This window comes from Rhinolophus ferrumequinum, chromosome 3, assembly GCF_004115265.2.
Source record: "Rhinolophus ferrumequinum isolate MPI-CBG mRhiFer1 chromosome 3, mRhiFer1_v1.p, whole genome shotgun sequence".
In the NCBI taxonomy this organism is placed as follows: domain Eukaryota; kingdom Metazoa; phylum Chordata; class Mammalia; order Chiroptera; family Rhinolophidae; genus Rhinolophus; species Rhinolophus ferrumequinum.
Window position 1 is genome coordinate 96,747,427 of NC_046286.1, and position 19,933 is coordinate 96,767,359.

General features: G+C 35.3%; 1 protein-coding gene across 10 annotated transcripts in view; it reads right to left on the reverse strand.

Moving 5' to 3' along the window:
• Positions 1-19,933, reverse strand: part of IPCEF1 (interaction protein for cytohesin exchange factors 1) — a 149,938-nt gene that overhangs the window by 88,182 nt on the left and 41,823 nt on the right. For 7 of the 10 annotated variants that reach the window (XM_033094766.1, XM_033094752.1, XM_033094814.1 and 4 more), the window contains exon 2: positions 15,216-15,259. The exons of the other annotated variants lie outside the window; for them this stretch is intronic. The gene's annotated coding sequence lies outside the window, so the exon portion shown is untranslated. The remainder of the gene's footprint in view (positions 1-15,215; positions 15,260-19,933) is intronic. 10 annotated transcript variants of the gene reach the window in all.

Here is a 19,933-nt window from a genome sequence, read left to right on the forward strand (position 1 = left end):
TTCCTAATGGAATTAGCACACAACTAAAGGGCTGGAGCAAGTGTGATAACAGGTTTCATCAAATAAAATCGCTTTCACACTTCAAGGTTGATTAAACTCCCTAATCTACTCTCCAAGCGACATTTTTGGTGCCTTGTTTCAGAGTTTAAGGGAATAGCTTTCTCATATTTGAAACACTTATTTTCTTTAAAGAACAATTTCTTAACATAGCACAACATGAGACTTCGGCAAAACAATGATGTCATTATTTTTTTAAGATGCAAAATAAAATAAAATGTATTACTGACGAACTCTGTAACTGAAAAGTAGAAAACACATTTCATTATTAAATGAATAATAAATTTAATTTCAAAACAATATGTTCCTTAACATATTCTGGTTATTAAAGACTAAATATTTGTGTTCCTCCCACCAAAAAAAAAAAAAAAAAATTCACATGTTGAAATCTATCCTCATTGTGATGGTATTTGGGGGTGGGAGTTTGGGGAGGCAAATAGAGCATGAGGATGGAGCCCTCATAAATGGGATTAGAGCCTTATAAGCAGAAGCTAGAGAGCTAGCTCGCTCTCTTTCCTCTCTAAGAGGATGCAAGGAGAAACCAGCAGTCTGTAACCCAGAAAAGGACCCTCCCCAGAACCCGACTGTACTGGCCCCAGAACGTTGGGCTTCCAGTCTCCAGTACTGAAATAAGTTTCTGTTCTTGATAAGCCACCTACTTTATGGTATTTTGTTATAGCATCCTCAGCTGACTACGATGCTGGTAAAGAAGCATTCCATTTTGTTTTAAGCAGAAACAAAAGGCAAATTAGTTTAGACACTGTTTGGTAAATTAATCCAGTGAGAAATATGGACTCTGATCCTGTATCATTTCAAAGCCAGAATATAAGCCAAGACTATCAATATGAAACAAATGCTCTATTGATAAAGAAGGCAGTTGCTAGTACAATTAGTATTTGTTGAAGAACTAAAAAAAAAAAAAATCACTAAAGAGAGTTATAAGTTCAACTGATCCAAAAGTAACTGTCTTAGACATAATCTTTGAGCTAGTGCAGCAAAACAAGCATCATGTCTAATGTTTTAAAGGTTTTTTTTTAAAAAAAAAGAAGACAATTTATGGGGATTTAGAGATAATTTTTCTAATTAAAATAAACTACAGGTTAGGTGTATCCTCTTTCCCATAGAGTCCTAAGTGAAAAGAATATAACTCTGAACAAAAATTTTAAAGCCCACAGATGAATTCGTAACACACTTATCCTTCAAAATTACAATGCTAGATCTGACAGGACATTCTCAGAGCAGCAAATGGATTTCGAGAGTGTCCATGAATGCATGAATTGTTCTTAATGCAGAAACTAGTGCTAAAGAGGAAAGAGAAAACGCTGGTCATTCTTGAAGCAGAAGTCTCAGTCATCAAAAAACGTGTAATACATGTGGCAACAAAGTACACACTTAACTACTAACGAGAACTGTCTATGAGCAAGCATCTTCTGTTAAGTAAATTTGAGTCCATCAAAGCAATGCCATGGGAAGCAGGAGAGACATTTCATCTTTGCTCATAAAGAAAAGCAAAGGACATGAAATAACCCACTAGTTTTGCCACTTGGCAGGAGATTCCTCTTGTCAAGCAAGGCAGAGCGGGAGAGATGTAAGCAAAATGCAAGGTGACTTCTCTGTGAGCGTATATACAGTGATACATGGAGTGGAGGTAGTCTGGGGTTGTTACTTTGTCCAGGAAATTTATAAAAGAGAAAAATGGCTTTCCTCAAATTATTTCAGTTTTTTCTTTTCAAGTTAAACTCTTTTGTCTGATTTAAGTTCACTTTCTACATGCTTTAAATTGTTCTCATTCTTTCTCTTTCATCTGTTTTCATGGTTAACTTTTCCACTCATTTCATTGTATTTCTTCTCTGCTGTCTCTCCACTTTGAAGACGAACAGATAGATGGTTTTAAGAGGCAAAGCTTTTTTTAAACAGAAACTATGATGACTAAAATTACTTTATTTTCAACACCACTAAATACTGTGATACATCATCTGAGGAGACTGGCAGCCTTCTTCCTTCCTCAGTTGGAAGGAGCTGTCAGTCTTGACAATCAAAGCTTAGACATAAAAAATCCACAAATCTGGGTGAGGGGAACCCTTCTTTCAGCCAATCTCTGCTCCCAGAAGACCGTTTATCGTAATAACAAGCAGGTGGCAAACCGCAAGAGCTCTCAAACAATCTGCCTCTTTTTCCTTCTGGAAGAACCTGCACCAAACACAACGGCTGCTGGCCATGTCCCTCTGGGAAGCACAAAGCTCCTTTGCATCTCCGGACTGGAGCGGTCTCCTGCCCTTTGTGAGTCTCCAGAACTGGAACTTTGAAGATGATGGTCTGCACCCACGACATGCCATTAGGCTCAGGCTAGCAGGGCCCTGCCGATCCCTCTCTGGGGCCACAGCAAGTGAGGCACTGCCCACGTGCATCTGTGCCTATTGTTCCCAATTGAAGCATTTTCCCTTCACCAGAGCTTGGGGTCGACCAGATGCCTGAAGAGCACCAGGACTCATCTCTATGGGTTGATTCTGTTCCCATGATTGTCTTAAATTCCCCGATGCCAACTCCTTGACCGATTGCTCTCATAGGCCCTCCAGAACCAGGCTAGCACTCTGACTTTGGAGTATTCAGATTATTTATATAGGCTGGGGCCCTGCAAAAAATACTGGCACATACCCTACACACACACACAGACACACACACACACACACACAACTAGCAGCTGCCTTGTGCACCAGTGCAGATAAAACCTGCATGCCTTGTGCACCTGCCTCCTCTCGTGGACTAGTGACAGATCCAAGAAGCTTCTAGGAGCGAGTCATTCTAAGGCCCAAACTAGCTGCATGCTTACGTATGATACAAGGGATTTGTGATCGGAACCCAAGGAGCCTCCTCAAAGGTTAGTACTAGCTCCAAGAAGCTACAATATGTAGGGAAAGGACCACCGGGCCATGGATGAGGTCGCAGGGAGCACTGGTCGCCCCTAGGCAAAGTATCACTTATGGGTCCACCACAGTCTGTCTCATGATCACACCCTACCTTCCAACAATGGCAGCTCCATGTAAGATCTGATTGTTAAGCTCTCTTCACTCTAGCCTATGGGGGTTGAGGGCAGATGCAGTGCTCTAAACTGGGCCAGATAAGAATGGCAAATTCAGATGGCCCTTACCTTTCTGCAATTTGCATCCCTGAATACCTCCACATGAATAATAATCACATGTTCAGCTTGTGAAATCCAGACTGTGTGCACACCGCTCAATGTGCTTTAATTCAGCTTTGCCAAAATCCTTCCACTGAACACACTTTCCACTGAAATAAATAGGTATAAATAGGTATATTCTGGGTAGAAGCGGCCTCTGCCACAGGACCATTGCTGTCTGGAAGGAAGCCAGGGAAAAAAGAAAAAGAAAACCTATTATAAAAGCTGACTTCTCTTTGCGCCTGTTGCTCTGGAGGTGGAGTTCAAGTTCCTCTTTTGTCTGCTTAGCTCTTTTATTGGGAAATATCACTTCAATGGGCCTTATGATTTTGCAAAGGGAGTGCCCAAGGGCTACTCAAACTGGTAGACACCGTCAGGAGCTAAACTGCTGTGCATAATAAAGCGGAAGGCTGCTTTTCTCAAGACAGGGGTGACTTCCCCTGGAGGCTCCTATAATGATATTTGGAAGGATTCTTGCACACTGTTTTCAGTCTTCACATCAGCTCTGTAAAGTAATATCACCTATACTTTTACAAATGAAAAAGCTGACATACAGAGCAGGTAGACTAGCTACTTTACATAGCTAGCAAATTATAAAGTCAGCATTTGAGTTCAGGTTTTCAAACACCATGCTCGGGGCCCTTTGGACATTAGTAGAGCTGTCTCTTATAATAATCTTTGCCTTTTCATTTTCTCCTTAGCAGCATGCTTAATTTTTCTGCAAACAGTAAGTCCCATTCCATTCTTACAGAATGAATGAGTCCCATAATTCTTGTGGACACCCCAGGCCAGGTGTACAGTAGACACCTAATAGATATTTGTTGACTTACATCGAACCTATCTCTAACACAAGTAAGAGTAGGTCAACTATTTTCCAAATTTGGACAATTCAGAGGAGCCTGATGTGACTCGCAGTAATTGACACCTTGTACCCAAGGGCTACATGTGGGACCACAGATCAGCAGCCACTGGGTAATTTTGAAAGGTCTGATCACCAAGGCATATAGGTCCTAGAAAGGGACATTGGAGGGCCAAATGCAGCTTGTTTTGGAATTGAGCATGCTTGTCAAGGCTTCATTCAGAAATGACGTGGGGCTGACTTCCTGTTCCAAACCTTAAACAGGCAAGCTAGTGAATCTAAGGCTTTCATTCCTATCTGCCTGCCAACAAACCTGAAGCAAGTACCTGAATTTTGCATCTGCTGATAAATTCTGAGTTAATGCCGCCAAAATTTTTAAAGCAAGAGTGACAGATGGAAACAAGACACATCTATTTATTCTTTGGGAGGAACTATTAAGTTAAATCCATTCTTAAATCCCCCAAAAATGAGACATCAATCCATGTAAACTATTGCATTCAGACTAGATTAGCTCTGTCTGGAATCACATGTAAGCAAAGAGACCCCTAGTGGACAAACATGTTTAAGCATACTATTTAGCTTGAGATAGAAGACGGAAACCTCATTCTGACTCTCTAATTTAACGTTATTTTTATTTCAACACAGCATATTTTTAACTACTAGAATTATAAACCCAGAAATCTAAGTTTTGAAAAGAATATTTTGTGTTTATTTCTAAAGTAAGTTTTTGCTCTTTTATTTGTTTTTTTACATGAGACTATCTTATTGCATTAAGTCATGAGAATACAAAAATTACTGAACAGATTGTAATGGGCCAGACACTTCAGTTCATCCTTCCCTGAACACATGTGTGCCTATTTTTTTTTCTGTTTCCATCCCTTTATAGACTTTGCATATGAAATTTTCCATTTGTCTTTGGGTTGTTTTATGCTTGCTTTTGATTAAGTCAAGCCAAAGACTTTTTTTTTTCCAGCCAGCTTCCTGTGGTCTGCCCAGCTTCCTGTGACCAACCCGCTCGCTTCATTTCATACTCCCTTTCTCACTCACTCCTCACCTACACACTGTTTTATACCTACCTCCTCTCATTCCTCTTATATATGCACCTGCCACCCTCCCACTGCCCTAGATAACGTCTCCTAACCTTAAAAGTAAAAGTCTATCATCACAAAAATAAGGAATCATCTGTTTTTTCTTTACTAAATACTACTGAAATTTGGTTATGTCAAAAGTGTGTACGAGAAATTGTTTTTTTTTTTAATTAAATGGATATGTTTACTTGCAATTTATATGACCTCGTGGACTCAAACTCACAGAATTTTAGATCTGAAAGAGGAACACTTGTTCTAGGGGAAGTCAGCTGGCATTTACAAAGTCTGGTTGCTTTGAGTCTGCCATGCTGTAAAAGCTGAGCAATGTGGATGAAGTACTATGTGGAGAAGCAGCAGCCAAGGAATGCCAATGCTCCAGACCTGTGGATGTAAAACTGCTCGTGGCAGTAAACCTTTTGTCTCAACCACTCCAGCTGAAACCACGTGAATCAGAGATGAACTGCCAAGTCAAGCCCTTCCCAAATTCCTCTCGTGGGCAAAGCAAAGAGATCCTTACTCCTCCATTTTCAGTAAGTAAGGTGAGGTCGGCCTTACTTTTTCTATCACATATTTGATGGTGAAATGTTGAAACTTTTCCTTTGATATTAGGAATAAACCAAAGATGTTCATTATTATTCAACAGCATTGTATCAGAAGTGCTCATAAAAAATGGTAAGAATTATAATGATTAAAAAATACTGTCAATATTTTCAAATGATATGATTTTACATGTAGAAAATAATCTACACATGAATTATTAAAACTGAAATCTGTGCATAGGTTTTATGGTTGCTAGAAGGGCTGATGGGTTGAAGGAAGGGTTGCTAGGTACAAGGTCAACAGGTGAAAATCAGTAACATTTCTACGTACCAGCAACAAATGGCATGAAAATAAAATTTTAAAGATTATACATATACAGCAACATCTCTAAATGCCAAATACATTAAAATGAATCCAACAAAAGATGTGTACTATTTCTATGGAGAAATCTGTAAAACATGATTGAAAGAAATTAAAGAATAAGATCTAAATAAATGGAAGGATATGTGGCGTGTTTCATTAATTGGATGATTCCAGATTGTAAAGATGACTATGGCATGTGCTTTTTTTCTTTTTTCACTGTTAATTTCATTATCTTATAGTTATAAGGATATTATCCTACTCTTTCTTCTAGAACTTTTGGGGTTTGTTTGGGGTTTTTTGCCTTTCATATTACATCTACAATCTACTTGTAATTAATTTTTTATTATGATTTCAAATAAGAGTCAAGTTTCATTTTTTAAATTAATAACCAATTGTCTCAGTATCATTTATTGAAATACTGTCATTTCCCCATTAGCTCTAACCATAAAGGCAAAACTTGATAATTTAGAACACACTAAAATTAAGAATTTCTTTTCACCAAAAGACAACAATATGGGTTGTAAAAGCAAGCAAATGAATGAGAAAAGATATGTGCAATACATATAACCTATGAAATGCTATATACCAGAATGTATAAAGAACTATAAATCAACAAGAAACAGGCAGAAAATCCAAGAGATAAATGAGAAAAGACTTAATAGCCATTTCACAAAGGAGGATGTCAGCCAATATACACATGGAAAAGTGCTTCACCTCATTAATAATGAGAGAAATGCAAGGCAAAATTGCAAAGGAATACCTTTAAACACCCGTGAAAACTGTAAAAATTTAAAAGACTGATAATACCAAGTGCCAGAGATTGCAGAGCTAATGAAAACTCTCAAACACTGCTGGTGAGAGTGTAAATGAGGGCAACCATTTTGGAAAACTGGCAATATCTGCTAAAGCTGTGGTGAAAATTGTAATATCTGAAAATATAAAAGTCATGGTAAAAATACATTTTTATATATATATAAAATAATGTTATAGATTGATAACAAAAAAATAAAGCCAGAAATTATAACCTTCATTAACATATAAATATATTGCCTCAAAATAGATCAAGCAACCACAACTCACAGAACTGGAGAGAAAAATAAATTACTCAGCAATTATAGTTGAAGATTATAGGACACATTTCTCAGAAAGCAATAGCTTAAGCAGACAATAAGTAAACAGAAATGCAGATGAACCAAATGACACAAATTAATAAATTCAGATACACAGAACTTTATACTTGAGAAACAGAGAATACAAACTCATTTCCAGCACACATGGTATATTGTCAAAAATTGACAATGTACTACATTTACCAAGGGAGCCTTGATAAATTTCGCATAATCAATTTAACACAGATTATGTTCTCTGACTATAATGCATTAATTATAGAAATTAATAATAAAAAGCTTTTAAAAGTCTATACGTCTGGAACTGAAATCTCACACTACAAAAAATATTTGGACTAAGAAGGAAATCAAATGGGAAATATTTAGACTTTATCACCATTGAAAACACTACATATCAAAATATTTAGGGGCCATGATTAAAGCATTTTTTAGAGAACATTTCATACCTTAATTACATTTATCAAAAAATAAGAAGAAATGAAAACAAATAAGCTAAGGGCTCAACACATGAAACTAAAACAAATAGCAAACCCAAGTAAAAAATAAAGGCAGAAATCAATGAAATAGAAAAATATGGGGAAGAATAATGAAACCCAAAACTGGTTCTTTGAACAAAATTAATAAAATAGAGCTTCAGTAAGTCTGATTAAGGGAGAAAAATTAGATACAAATAAAAACTTCCAAGATACAGCTTTAATTTGTCAATTATTCAGACTGAAATTAACTTCAAAAATTTTATTTGGATGCAGTAAGTAGTCAAAAATAAATCTAATATAGAGAGATTGTCTGATAATCCATCTTGCAACCTAACCTGCTCTCTTGAAAAAAATAAAAAAGTCTTTGCCCAAGTCTAACATTTTTTCATATGTTGGTAATTGGGAGTAAAAATCAAATTGAAATTAGAAACAAATTATCCAGAAATCAGAGAAAATTATTTTCCCCATAAATTTTTTCCATGCAAAATTACCCAACCTTGGGCGGCTGGTTGGCTCAGTTGGTTAGAGAGCAGTGCTCATAACACCCAGGTCGCCGATTCGATTCCCAAATGGGCCAGTGAGCTGCGCCTTCCACAACTAGACTGAAAACAGCTATTTGACTTGGAGCTGAGCTGCACCCTCCACAACTAGACTGACAACAATGACTTGAGTTAGAGCTGATGGGTCCTGGAAAAACACACTGTTCCCCAATATTCCCCAATAAATTTTTTTTTAATTACCTAACCTTTAAAAACTATTATAACATAAGGACAATTATATATACTCAAAATTCAAAACCAAACAAACTGGAAAATTACTATCGGTTTTAGAGCCTGCTGCTTTCTTCTGCCTAATAATCTTATACCTTTTTAATGCAGAACCCCAGTTCTCAATGCTCTAAAGGATATATTATTGGACATTTTTAGATTTTTCTCTGACCAGCTCTTTTTATTTCAAGGAATTGCCTCTTCCCTTCATTGTGGCACTGCCAATTATATGGCCCCAAATCCCCAAAACAGGATCAAGCATACAGCCTACGTTGACCAATCATTCATTCATCGAATATGTATTGGCTGACCGCATGCCAGGCAGTTTTACAGCCGGAAGATACAATACTGAACAAAATAAATAGAACCTCCTGCCCTCATGGGTTTACATTTCATGGGGTAGACAAACAACAAGATAAATAAGTAAAATAAATGGTATATTAGATGGAGGTAAATGGAGAAAAATGGAATAAGGAAGAATATTATAGAATTTTAAAAGGGTGTATAGGAATGGTCTCACTAAATAGCTGACATTTGACTAAGACCTGAAAGAGGTGAGGAAACAACCTGTGGATATCCAAGGGTGGAGTAGTCCTGGTTTAGGGAACAGTCAATGCAAAATCACTGGGTTAGGAGTATGTCTGGCATGGGACGTCATCACGAGGATGCCAGCATGGCTGAAGCTCAGTAGCAATAGGAAGAAAGTGGTAGGAGATAAGGTCAGAGGGGTTTTGGGAGGCCAGATCATGTAGATCAGGGTGTTCTTTTAAGCTATTGTTGAAGGCTTAGCTTTCTTTGAAGTAAAACAGGCCAAGTTTTATTGGTTCCAACAACCATGTTAACAGCTCTGACTACAGCCCTGAGAAGAGGCTGAAGGAGTAAGGACATAAACCAAGAAATCAGTTAACAGTCTACTGCAGTAATCCAGAGAAGAGTGTTGGACCAGAGTTGTAACAGTACAGGTGGTAAAAATAAGTGAACCAAAGTACTCAAAATCGCCTTGGCCATAATGGTCGATTTAGAAAAGAGCACATGAACCAAGTCAGGCTAATCAGGAAATTCTACCTGAAGTACTGGGAAACAGATTGTCTTTTTTTTTCTGGGATTTTAGCCATGAGTGCAATGTAAACTTCAAGTTAGCAGTGGCTGTCTTGGTTACCTGGTGGAGAGAATAGAGAATGCAACAAAACAGTGGGAAGCAGAGCCCAGAGAGAGAGGGGAAAAAAGAACATCTTCCCATGCCACCAAATGCTGAACCAGATATATTTTAAAAGAGGTACACTTGAATATGTCTTGTGAAATTTCAGAATTTGAAATGACTACCGAGAATTCTAAAAGTTTACAGACAGGATAGAAAGGTAGTAGGTGCAAAGAAACAAGAATAAGAATGACATCAGGTTTCTCATACACAACGTAGGATATTAAAGGATATTAGCACAATGCCTTCAAAGATCTAAGAGAAAATAAATTTGTACATAAAATTCTATACCTAACCAAATAAATAATGAGGGCAAAATAAAGACATTTTCAGACATATTTATTCCTCATGTATCCTACATGAAAATATTGCCTAATAAAATAATTCAATAAACTGAAAAAGAAATTTAAGGAGAAAAACATTAGATACAAGAAGGAAAAAGACATAAGATTAAAGTTCACAGAAAGCTGAGCACATAATGGTGAGAAAAAAAAGTATAAAATAAGTGAATGACAATCTGTTAAAATTGTTCTACGTCCAGTTTCATGTTCCTAGTTCAATATCCCATGAATAGGTTTTGCAATCAATTTTCACTGTATTTTGAGTTACACTTCTAATTTCAAGATGTGGTTGTATTGAAAAGAGAAAGACATAATAAAATACTATTAATAATACAAATAAAGTCTATAGATATATAGGCATGTGAGGGCCATTTTTTCCACAGACATTTTTTTCTACTGTTGATTATATCTATACTCTCAATAATGCTTGTTTTATTTATTCCTACCTAAAGTTAGAAAGTTAAAAATGTGAAATTAATTTTAAAAGGTTAAAATAACTTACCTGTATAGTAAAACATACGGAATTATAAATGTGACTGATTAAGGAAGGAAACGTTTTTTATAGAGATGCCTAATGCAAGAATTTCCAGCAAAGTTTATCCAAAAAAGAAATTACTGGTGCTCTCTATATCTAGTTTTTCTCTCCTCCCTCAGCCCCCAGAGAGAACTTCAGCTCCACATAGTGAGGAGAGGCCATATGACGAGTTCTGGCCTGTAGACACGATTGGAGGTGACATGCAACAGTTCCAGTTAGGAAAAGAGTTTGAATATTCTACACTCGCTCTTTTCCTGCCGTGGGAAATCCTGAAGCCACCTCGTACCATGGTGGTGCCCCAAGATGGTGGAGCTTCAGCCAGCTCGTACCCCTGAGTGACTATGTGAAATAGAGGAGCCTTCCCTTTCTCCTGTCAACCAGCATTGAACCCATAGTGCGAATAAGAAATAAAAGTTTACTGCATTAAACCACTGAGATTTCAGGGTTAATTTTCTGCCTCAGCATAGCCTAGCCTAGACTGACAAGAGCTCCTTGTGCCTCACCATTAACAAAAGTCTTGTCTAAAAATGTTAAAGTTGTGTTTAGATGTTTCCTGCATAAAGTAAACTGACAGATACACAAGGTATTTAGTCCGTTTTTTTTAACACTTTAGTTGGAAGATGATTTTATTAGGAATGACATTAATATGTCTACTGAGTATAATAAACCAAAGGAAAATGAAACATCTGTCAACAAAAAAATTTTGGAGTAAGCCTCCTCTCTTCTCTTCACACTGTCTAAAACAATAAATGCAGAACATTTTCTGGAAAAGTACCCCATTAATTTGTGGAAATCACCTGATAAAATTTTGAAATTTTTCTACTAATACCTATCAGTTTGGGATTCTGTCCCTTAGAAAGCTATATTCATATTTTGAAACAAATTTTAAGAAAGTACAAATATTGTTAACCAGAAAAAAATAATAACTCAAATGTTAACCTGCCCTCTTGAAAATTTGCAAAGCTTTCAGATTCTGTTTCAAAGAATAACCTCTATATAAATATTTCTTCAGCTAGCCAATTCTCTTTTTGTAATCCAGTTGTCCCCATCCCTGTTCACTTCGGTATATTTTATGCAAAAAATTATGAGCCTCCAAGAAGAAAACATGTGGTCATCTATTCCTTCACTGCCAGCACACAGTATTTTAACACAGAACTTATTTTAAAATAAGCCAAAAAATCTTGGAGCTCAAGTTGTTTTTCCATTAGAGGTATGAGACTTGGCCCCACATGTTTCTGTTCTGGAAAAAATTCATTGACACTCTGAATCACCTGGTAACATAAATTAACATTAAGTAGGTCTTAGAACATAACTCTCATAGGCACAGTAAGAAAAAAAAATTGGAAAAATATAACCTTGTTTTCAAAATATATTCACATAAAACTCTGCAATATTCACTGCCCAGTAGGAATATGTCAAAATAATTAGACAAGCATTCTGTACTTAAGAATTCTGTGAAAACTGTTGGTGAGATTGTAAGAAGGTACAGCTGCTGTGAAAAACAGCAGTATGGCAGTTCCACAAAAAAATTAAAATAGAATTTCCATATGATCTATCAATTCCACTTCTGGGTATACATACAAAAATATTGAAAGTAGGGTCTCAAATACATATTGGTACATCCATATTCATGGCAGCATTATTTACAATAGCTAAAACGTGGAGGCAACCCAAGTATCCAGCAATGGATGAATGAATAGGCAAAATGTAGTACATATACATAATAGAATGTTATTCATCTTTAAAAAAGAAGGAAATTCTACAGTATGTACAACATGGATGATCCTGGAGGACATTATGGTAAATGAAATAAGCCAATCACTAGAAGACAAATACTGTATGTGTCCACTTATATGAAATACTTAGAGTAGTCAAAATCATAAAGACAGGAAGTATAATGGTGGTGTCCAGGGACTGCAGGGGGTAGGGGTGCATGAAGAGTTATTGTTTAATGGATGTCAAATTTCAGTACTCCAAGATGAAAAGAGTTACGGGGATGGATGCGAGTGATGGTTGCACAACAATATGAATTATTCAATAACACTCAACTGTACATTTTAAATAGTTCAGATTGTAAATCATATAGCATGTGTATTTTATCACAATTTTTAAAGTAAAAAAACAAAAACATAATTCTGTGCAGAACTCAAAATAATCATGGGGCCAGAAATTTAGGCACACCTAAATAAGAACTAAATATATACTATTTATTCCCACTACATGCACTCGGACTACGAACTATGTTTATAATATATCAGAGTGACTATCTGAGCAACAGTACTTTACTATTGCTTAATGACAATGGTAAACACGAGAATCATTAATTTGCCTTTGCATCAAATTGGAGGACATTTGATTTTCCTAATAGCTGGTTCAAGACTTTCTCTTAGGTAAACATCTAGCTTCGCTTTAAAAATACCATAGTAAGCTCTTTGTTGTAAAATCTGAGATCCAGAGTGTTTGCAGAAAGGCTTACATGAGGCAATGAGAGAAAGATGGGAGATGGAGCCTTAAAATTGAGGACAGCAGTGTGATAGAAAAAGTGACATCCACAATGTTAGTATAAGTAGAAAGCAGTGAAGAGTCAAGCATTGCTTTCATGTTGGCTTCCAGTGGACCCAAGAAAATACATAAGGATACCTGAAGAAATAAGCTGATGGTAATTCATACAAATCATTGCCAGATGCACCCCATTCTTGAAGGCCATAAATTTGGGGGGATTAGTGCCAAATGCATAAAATATCCAACATGCACAAATGCCTCAGCTGATGACAGTAGCATTCATTTATCACCATCATAACTAACATTTATTGAGTGCCTCACTACATATATACCAAATATTGTTCTAAGAGCTATGTTCCCATTAACTCATTAGATCCTCGCACCAGCTTTATAAGGCACTATTATGATCTCCATTTAACAAGTGAGGAAAGTGAAGCACATAAGTGTGAAGAAATGTGACCAAAGTCACAGAGCTCGTAAGTGTCAGAGACAAGATTCAAACCCAGGGCATCTGAGTTCAGACCCTGCCCTCCTCACCAGTAAGCTATGTCCCTGATTCTGTTTAAGGCCAGAACTTCTATAATGCTTAACAAAACTCAAATTATCTAATTTGGTCATTGGTGGCATAGTTGGTTATCATCTTTTATAAGCAGAATCAAGTTTTATATTACAAGAGACCATAGAGTTTACCTAATCCAGTCTTTCAACCAATGCAATGTTCCTTCATAACACACCTTTTTCTAAGCCAGTCTTTTTCTAAATACCTTTCATGATGGGAGGCCCCTAACCTGAGAATCATTAAGTGTTTTACTAGAAATAGTACTTGACAATTTTTGAAGATGGTAAAGCCCTTCCATTTTTTGTCAACATTTTAGGGTAACCGGTTTTGTAAAGCATCAATGAAAAGTATGAAAAGTATCACTTAAAATGTTTCAGTGAAACATCAAATGTTATGGCAAATAAAGCATTCTTTACTATAGTAGGTAATATATGGGAGTTTTATTAACTGAGTCATACAATCTATCTCATCAATAAATGCATATCTTTAGTACATACATGTGGAAACAATAGGAGTGTACATATTTGAAGACATCTGAACAGCTAAGATATGCACCAAAACTAATTTTTTTTTCAGTGAATTGGCCAACCAGGACCGTGAGTCCTGGTTACAGAAGGGCAATGATCACCAAAGAATGATGGTGACTAGTGGTTCATCAGTAACCATGTTTCGGACAGTTGAAAGAAAATTAAAAGTGGTTGGAAGTATATACTGAGGAAACAGTGATTACTATTATTGTTTAGCTCATAGAAAAAAATAGTACTTAAATGAATATACTAATATTCGCAGAAAATTTACCAGAATTTCAGTTATGTCCATTGAGTCACAAAAGGATGTGTCCTTCATACCGTAGATGGCTGTGAAAAGAATGCTTCCCTTGCATCTCCCAGCAACTTTGGGATGTTGGGAAATGCAAGGGAAGCATTCTAAACAACTAACTTCTTTTCATCTTAAAAAGGAGTTAAACCAAACAGAAAAATGTATGTCCCAGTCAGGAGTTAAAACATAAAATTCTTTTTAAATAATTTTAATAAGTAGAAAATCAAAGGAACGATGAGAAAAATTACACACATATAAAGAACTCCAGTCATGCCTGGATCATTAGTTTTAAACTTTTAAAGCTGGAACATCTCAAGATTATTTTACTTTTATATTATACTGTTACATATAAATGCTTCATTTTAATTTCTAATAAATACAGGTCAGTAAAGGCCTCATTTCTAAAGCATTCAATTTGCTTTTGGGCATGTAAACACATAGTTGCTTATAAAATAGATCTTTCACATAATTATAGTTCTATGATACTTTGATAGTTATCATATATTCCTAACTAATGAGGAGGTCAAAAAATGTAATTCCATAAATAAATTGCTTTACTAAATAACTCTTCCACTGAAAAGTAATCACCATCAAAAATTAATTTTCAAAGGAAATCCAGAGGACCAAATAAAGTTGGCTATTTATCAATACTATTAGCTTCCCTCTGCATTCATCCTGACTTAGTGATAATTATACCTAGGCTATTATCACTTGGTTCACAAATTAAAAAAAAAAAATGGAGTACAGACCCTTCAAGTCATAAATATCACTAACAAATTAATTTTGAAGAATTTTCAATTACATACCCAAAAACTATGAGCTTCTTTGTCCCAGTACTGTTGCCTCTGATCTGTACAAGAGAAAGACAAGAAACAGGGTCATGAGATTTCTACCTGGACTCAACTGTCTAGAGGAAGTCGGAATCCTACCATGTCAACCCCAAGAGGAGGCAACAAGATACTAACTTTGTGATGGTAATAACTACCCAATGTCTCTCCTGGAGAAGGAGACAGAAAGTTCTATCTCATAGGAAAGAAGAAGACCCGGGTAGTAAACTAGCAGGAATTCATTAAACTGAGATCTCCTGGAATGAAATGTTTTCTAAAAGATAAAGTAAAAATAATGTTCTAACCCCTTTGAACACTCCTCAAGATACATTTTACGTTGCTTTTAAATACAGACATACCCTGCTTTATTGTGCTTCACTTTGTGACTCTTCACAGATATTGCATTTTTTTTTACCAACTGAACGTTTGTGGCAACACTGTGCCGAAGAAGTCATCGATCTGTACCATTTTTCCCAATAGGCTCAGAGGACGGTTAACATTTTTAATTAAAGTATGTACATTTTTTAGACATAACGCTATTGCACACTTAATTGACTTCAGTACAGTGTAAACATTACTTATATATGCACTGGGAAACCAAACAATTCATGTGACTTGCTTTATTATGATATTCTCTTCATCGTGGTGGTCTGGAACGGAACCCACAATATCTCTGAGGTATGCTTATACCTTGAAAGACATGCACATGGATTTGAAACTTTCATCTGTTTTCCTGGAATGTTGCCATGGGAAAATGCTTCATATTAGTAATAATAATTCCATCCATTCCCTACACCATATGTTTAAAAATCACAGATTTTTTTAAAACAGAGTTTATTTTGTAAATCTGTTTTAGGCTTACAGTAAAACCAAAAGGAAGTTACAGATATGTTCCATATATTCCCTCTCCCCACACATGCACAGTGTCCTTCCTTACCAACATTACTCATCGGAATGGTACATTTTTTACCAGGGATGAACATATATTGAGACTTCATAATCACCCAAAGTCCATAGTTTACCTCAGGGTACAACCTTGGTGTTATACATTATATGTGTATGGACAAATGCACAATGACATGTATCCATCATTATAATATCATACATAGTATTTTCACCACCCTGGACATGCCCAGTGCTCTACCAATTCATCTTTCCCTGCCCTCACCTGACAACCACTCATCTTTTTACTGTCTCCACAGAGTTGTGTTTTTCAGAATGTCGTATTGTTTCTTATCATGGCTTGATAGCTCATTTCTTTTTAGTGCTTAATAATATTCCATAATCTAGAGGTATCACAGAGTATCTATCCTTCACCTACTGAACGACGTCTTGGTTTCTTCTAAGTTTTGGTAACCATGAATAAAGCTGTTGTAAACATACAAATGCAGATCTTTTTGTGAACATAAGTTTCCAACTCCTTTGGTTAAATGCTGACCATGATTGCTGGACCATACGGTAAGAGTATGTTTAGTCTTTTAAGAAACCGCTAAAGTGGCTGTACCATTTTGCCTTCCCACCAGTAATAAATGACAGTTACTTTTGTTCAACATCTTCACTGGCATTTGGTGTTGTCAATGTCCTGAATTTTGGCAATTTTAACTGGTGTTTCATGGTATCACATTTTTGTTTCCATTGCCTTTCCCGGATGACATACAACATGGAACATCATTTTGTATCCTATTTGCCATCTGCATATCTTCTTTGGTCATGAATCTGTAAAGGTATTTGGCCCATTTTTAATTGAGCTGCTTTTTCTTATTGTTGAGTTTTAAGAGTCCTTTGTATATTATGGATAACAGTCCTTGCATTATCAGATGGGTCTTTTGTAAATACTTTCTCCCAGTTTGTGGATTGTCTTCTCATTGTCTTTATATTGCCTTTCACAGAGCAATTTTTAATTTTAATGAAGTCCAGCTTATCAGTTATTTCTTTCATAGATCATTTCTTTGGTGGTGTACCTAAAAAAGCATCACCATAGCCAAGGTAATCTAGGTTTTCTCCTACATTATCTTCTAAAAGGTTTATAGTTTTGTGTTTTACATTTAGGTATATGATCCATTTTGAGTTAATTTTTATGAAGAGTATACAATCTGTGTCTAGATTCATTTTTTTGCATGTAGTATGCAATTGCTCCAATATCATTTGTTGAAGAGACTATCTTTGCCCCGTTGTAATTCTTTTTCTTCTTTGTCAAAGATCAACTGACTTTATCTATGAGGGTCTATTTCTGAGCTCTCAATCTGTTTCATTGAATTATTTGTCTATTCTTTTGCCGATACCACATGGTCTTGATTATTGGAGCTTTTTGGTAAGTCTTCAAATTGGATGGTATCAGTCCTCCAAATTTGTTCTTCTTCATTATTGTGTTGGATATTCTGAGTCTTTTGCCTCTTCTTATAAACTTTATAATCAATTTATCAATATCCATAAAATAAATTACTGGGATTTTAATTGGCATTGTATTGAATTTATAATCAAGTTGGGAAGAACTGACATCTTGACAATATTGAGCCTTCTTATCCATGAACATGGAATATCTCTCCATTTATTTACTTGTTTGACTTCATTCATCAGAGTTGAGTACTTTTTCTCATATAGACCTTGTACATATTTTGTTAAATTTGTACCTAAGAATTTCATTTTGAAGGGTAATAATGTAAATGGTTTTGCATTTTTCATTTCAAATTCCACTTGTTTATTGTTGGTATATAGAAACACAATTGACTTTTGTATATTAAACTTGTCTCCTGAAATCTTGTTCTAATAGTTTATTAGTTGCAGGAGTTTTCTGCTGAGCTTTCAGATTTTTCTCCATAGATGACCATATCATCTGCAGACAAAGTGAATTCTATGTTTTCCTTCCCAATCTAAATACCTTTGATTTCTTTCTTTTTTTTTTTACCTTATTGCACTAGCTAGAACTTCTAGTATGATGTTGGAAAACAGTGGTGAAGAAACATCCTTACTTTGAACCTAATCTTAGTGGGAAAGCTTCAAGTTTCTTATCATTAAACGATATTAGCTGTAGGTTTTTTGTAGATTGTTTTTATCAATTTGAAAAAGTTTCCCTTTCTTCCTAGTTTACTGAGTTTTTATCATGAATGGGTGTTGGATTTTTGTCAAATGTTTTTTTCCTCATCTATTGATATGATCATGTGATTTTTCTTTTATAGTCTGTTGATACGCTGGACTGCATTAATTGATTTTCAAATGTTAAACCAGCCTTGCATACCTGAGATAAATCTCACTCAGTCATGCTGTATAATTCTTTTTATGCTTTTTTTGGATTTTATTTGCTAATATTTTTTGAGAATTTTTGTATCTACTATGTTCATGAGAGATACTGGTCTTTAGTTTTCTTCTCTTGTCATGTCTTTGTCTGGTTTTGGTATTCTGAAAGAAATTGTAGAGAATTAGTGTTATTTCTTCCTTAAATGTTTGGCAGAATTCACCAATGAACTCATCTGCTCCTGGTGCTTTCTGTTTTAGAAGGTTATTAATTATTTATTCAATTTCTTGAATAGATGTAGACTTATTCAGATCATCTATTTCTTCTTGTGTAAATTCTGGCAGGTTGTCTTTCAAGGAATAGGTCCCTTTCACCTAAGTTACTGAACTTATGGGCATAGAGTTCTTCATAGTATTCCTTTATTATCCTTTTAATTTCCATCAGATCTGTAGTGACATGTCCTCTTTCTCTTTTTCTTAGTTAGACTGACAAGACACGTTGATTTCATTGATGTTTTTTAAAAACCAGCTTTTGGTTTCATTGATATTCACTACTTAGTCTCATTTTTAGTTCATTGATTTATACTCTAATTATTATTTCTTTTCTTCTGCTTACTTTGAATTTAATTTGCTCTTCTTTTTCTAATTTCCTAAAATAGAAACTTAGATTATTGATTTTTATATCTCTGTTATTTTCTAATTAATGCTTTCAATGATATAAATTCCCTCAAGCACTGCTTTTGCTGCAAGAGTCTTCTCTTTTAAATCTATATATTTCTACCTAACAATAAAATGAGATGGTTTTTCAAGAAGGTCTGTTGCTTTAATAATGCAACTGTTTTGAGCACTTGGTGTTTTTAACTTTTAAATTTTCTCCAACTTTTTATTTTGAAAATGTTCAAATTATAGAAAAGCTGCAAGAATAGTTAACAATGAACAACGGGACAGCCTTCAACTAGATTCCCACTTTATTACCATTTTGCCAAATTTGCTTTATCTCCCTGCTGGTAGGTAGATAGATAGATAGATAGATAGATAGATAGATAGATAGATAGATAGACAGATGATAGATAGATAGATAGATAGATAGAACTGAACCATTTGAAAATTACCTGTAGACATAAAGATGTTTTGTCCATAAATACTTTAGTATATACATTCTAAGAACAAATATCCTACTGTAAAATTACACAATGATCACATTTGAGAAATTTTAAATGATGCAATACAATTATCTAATATGCAGCTCAAATTTCACCATTTGCCTCAATAATGTCCTTTTCAGTCTAGGGGATTTATATTTTATTTTAAATTCAGGATCCAATCAAGGATCATCTTTGCATATAGTGGCATGTGTATATAGTTGGGTTTTTTTTGTCTTTGATAATTGACACTTTTGTAGAATCCAGAAGGCCAGTTGCTTTGTATAATGTCCCTCCAATTAGATTTGTCAAACTGTTCCCTCA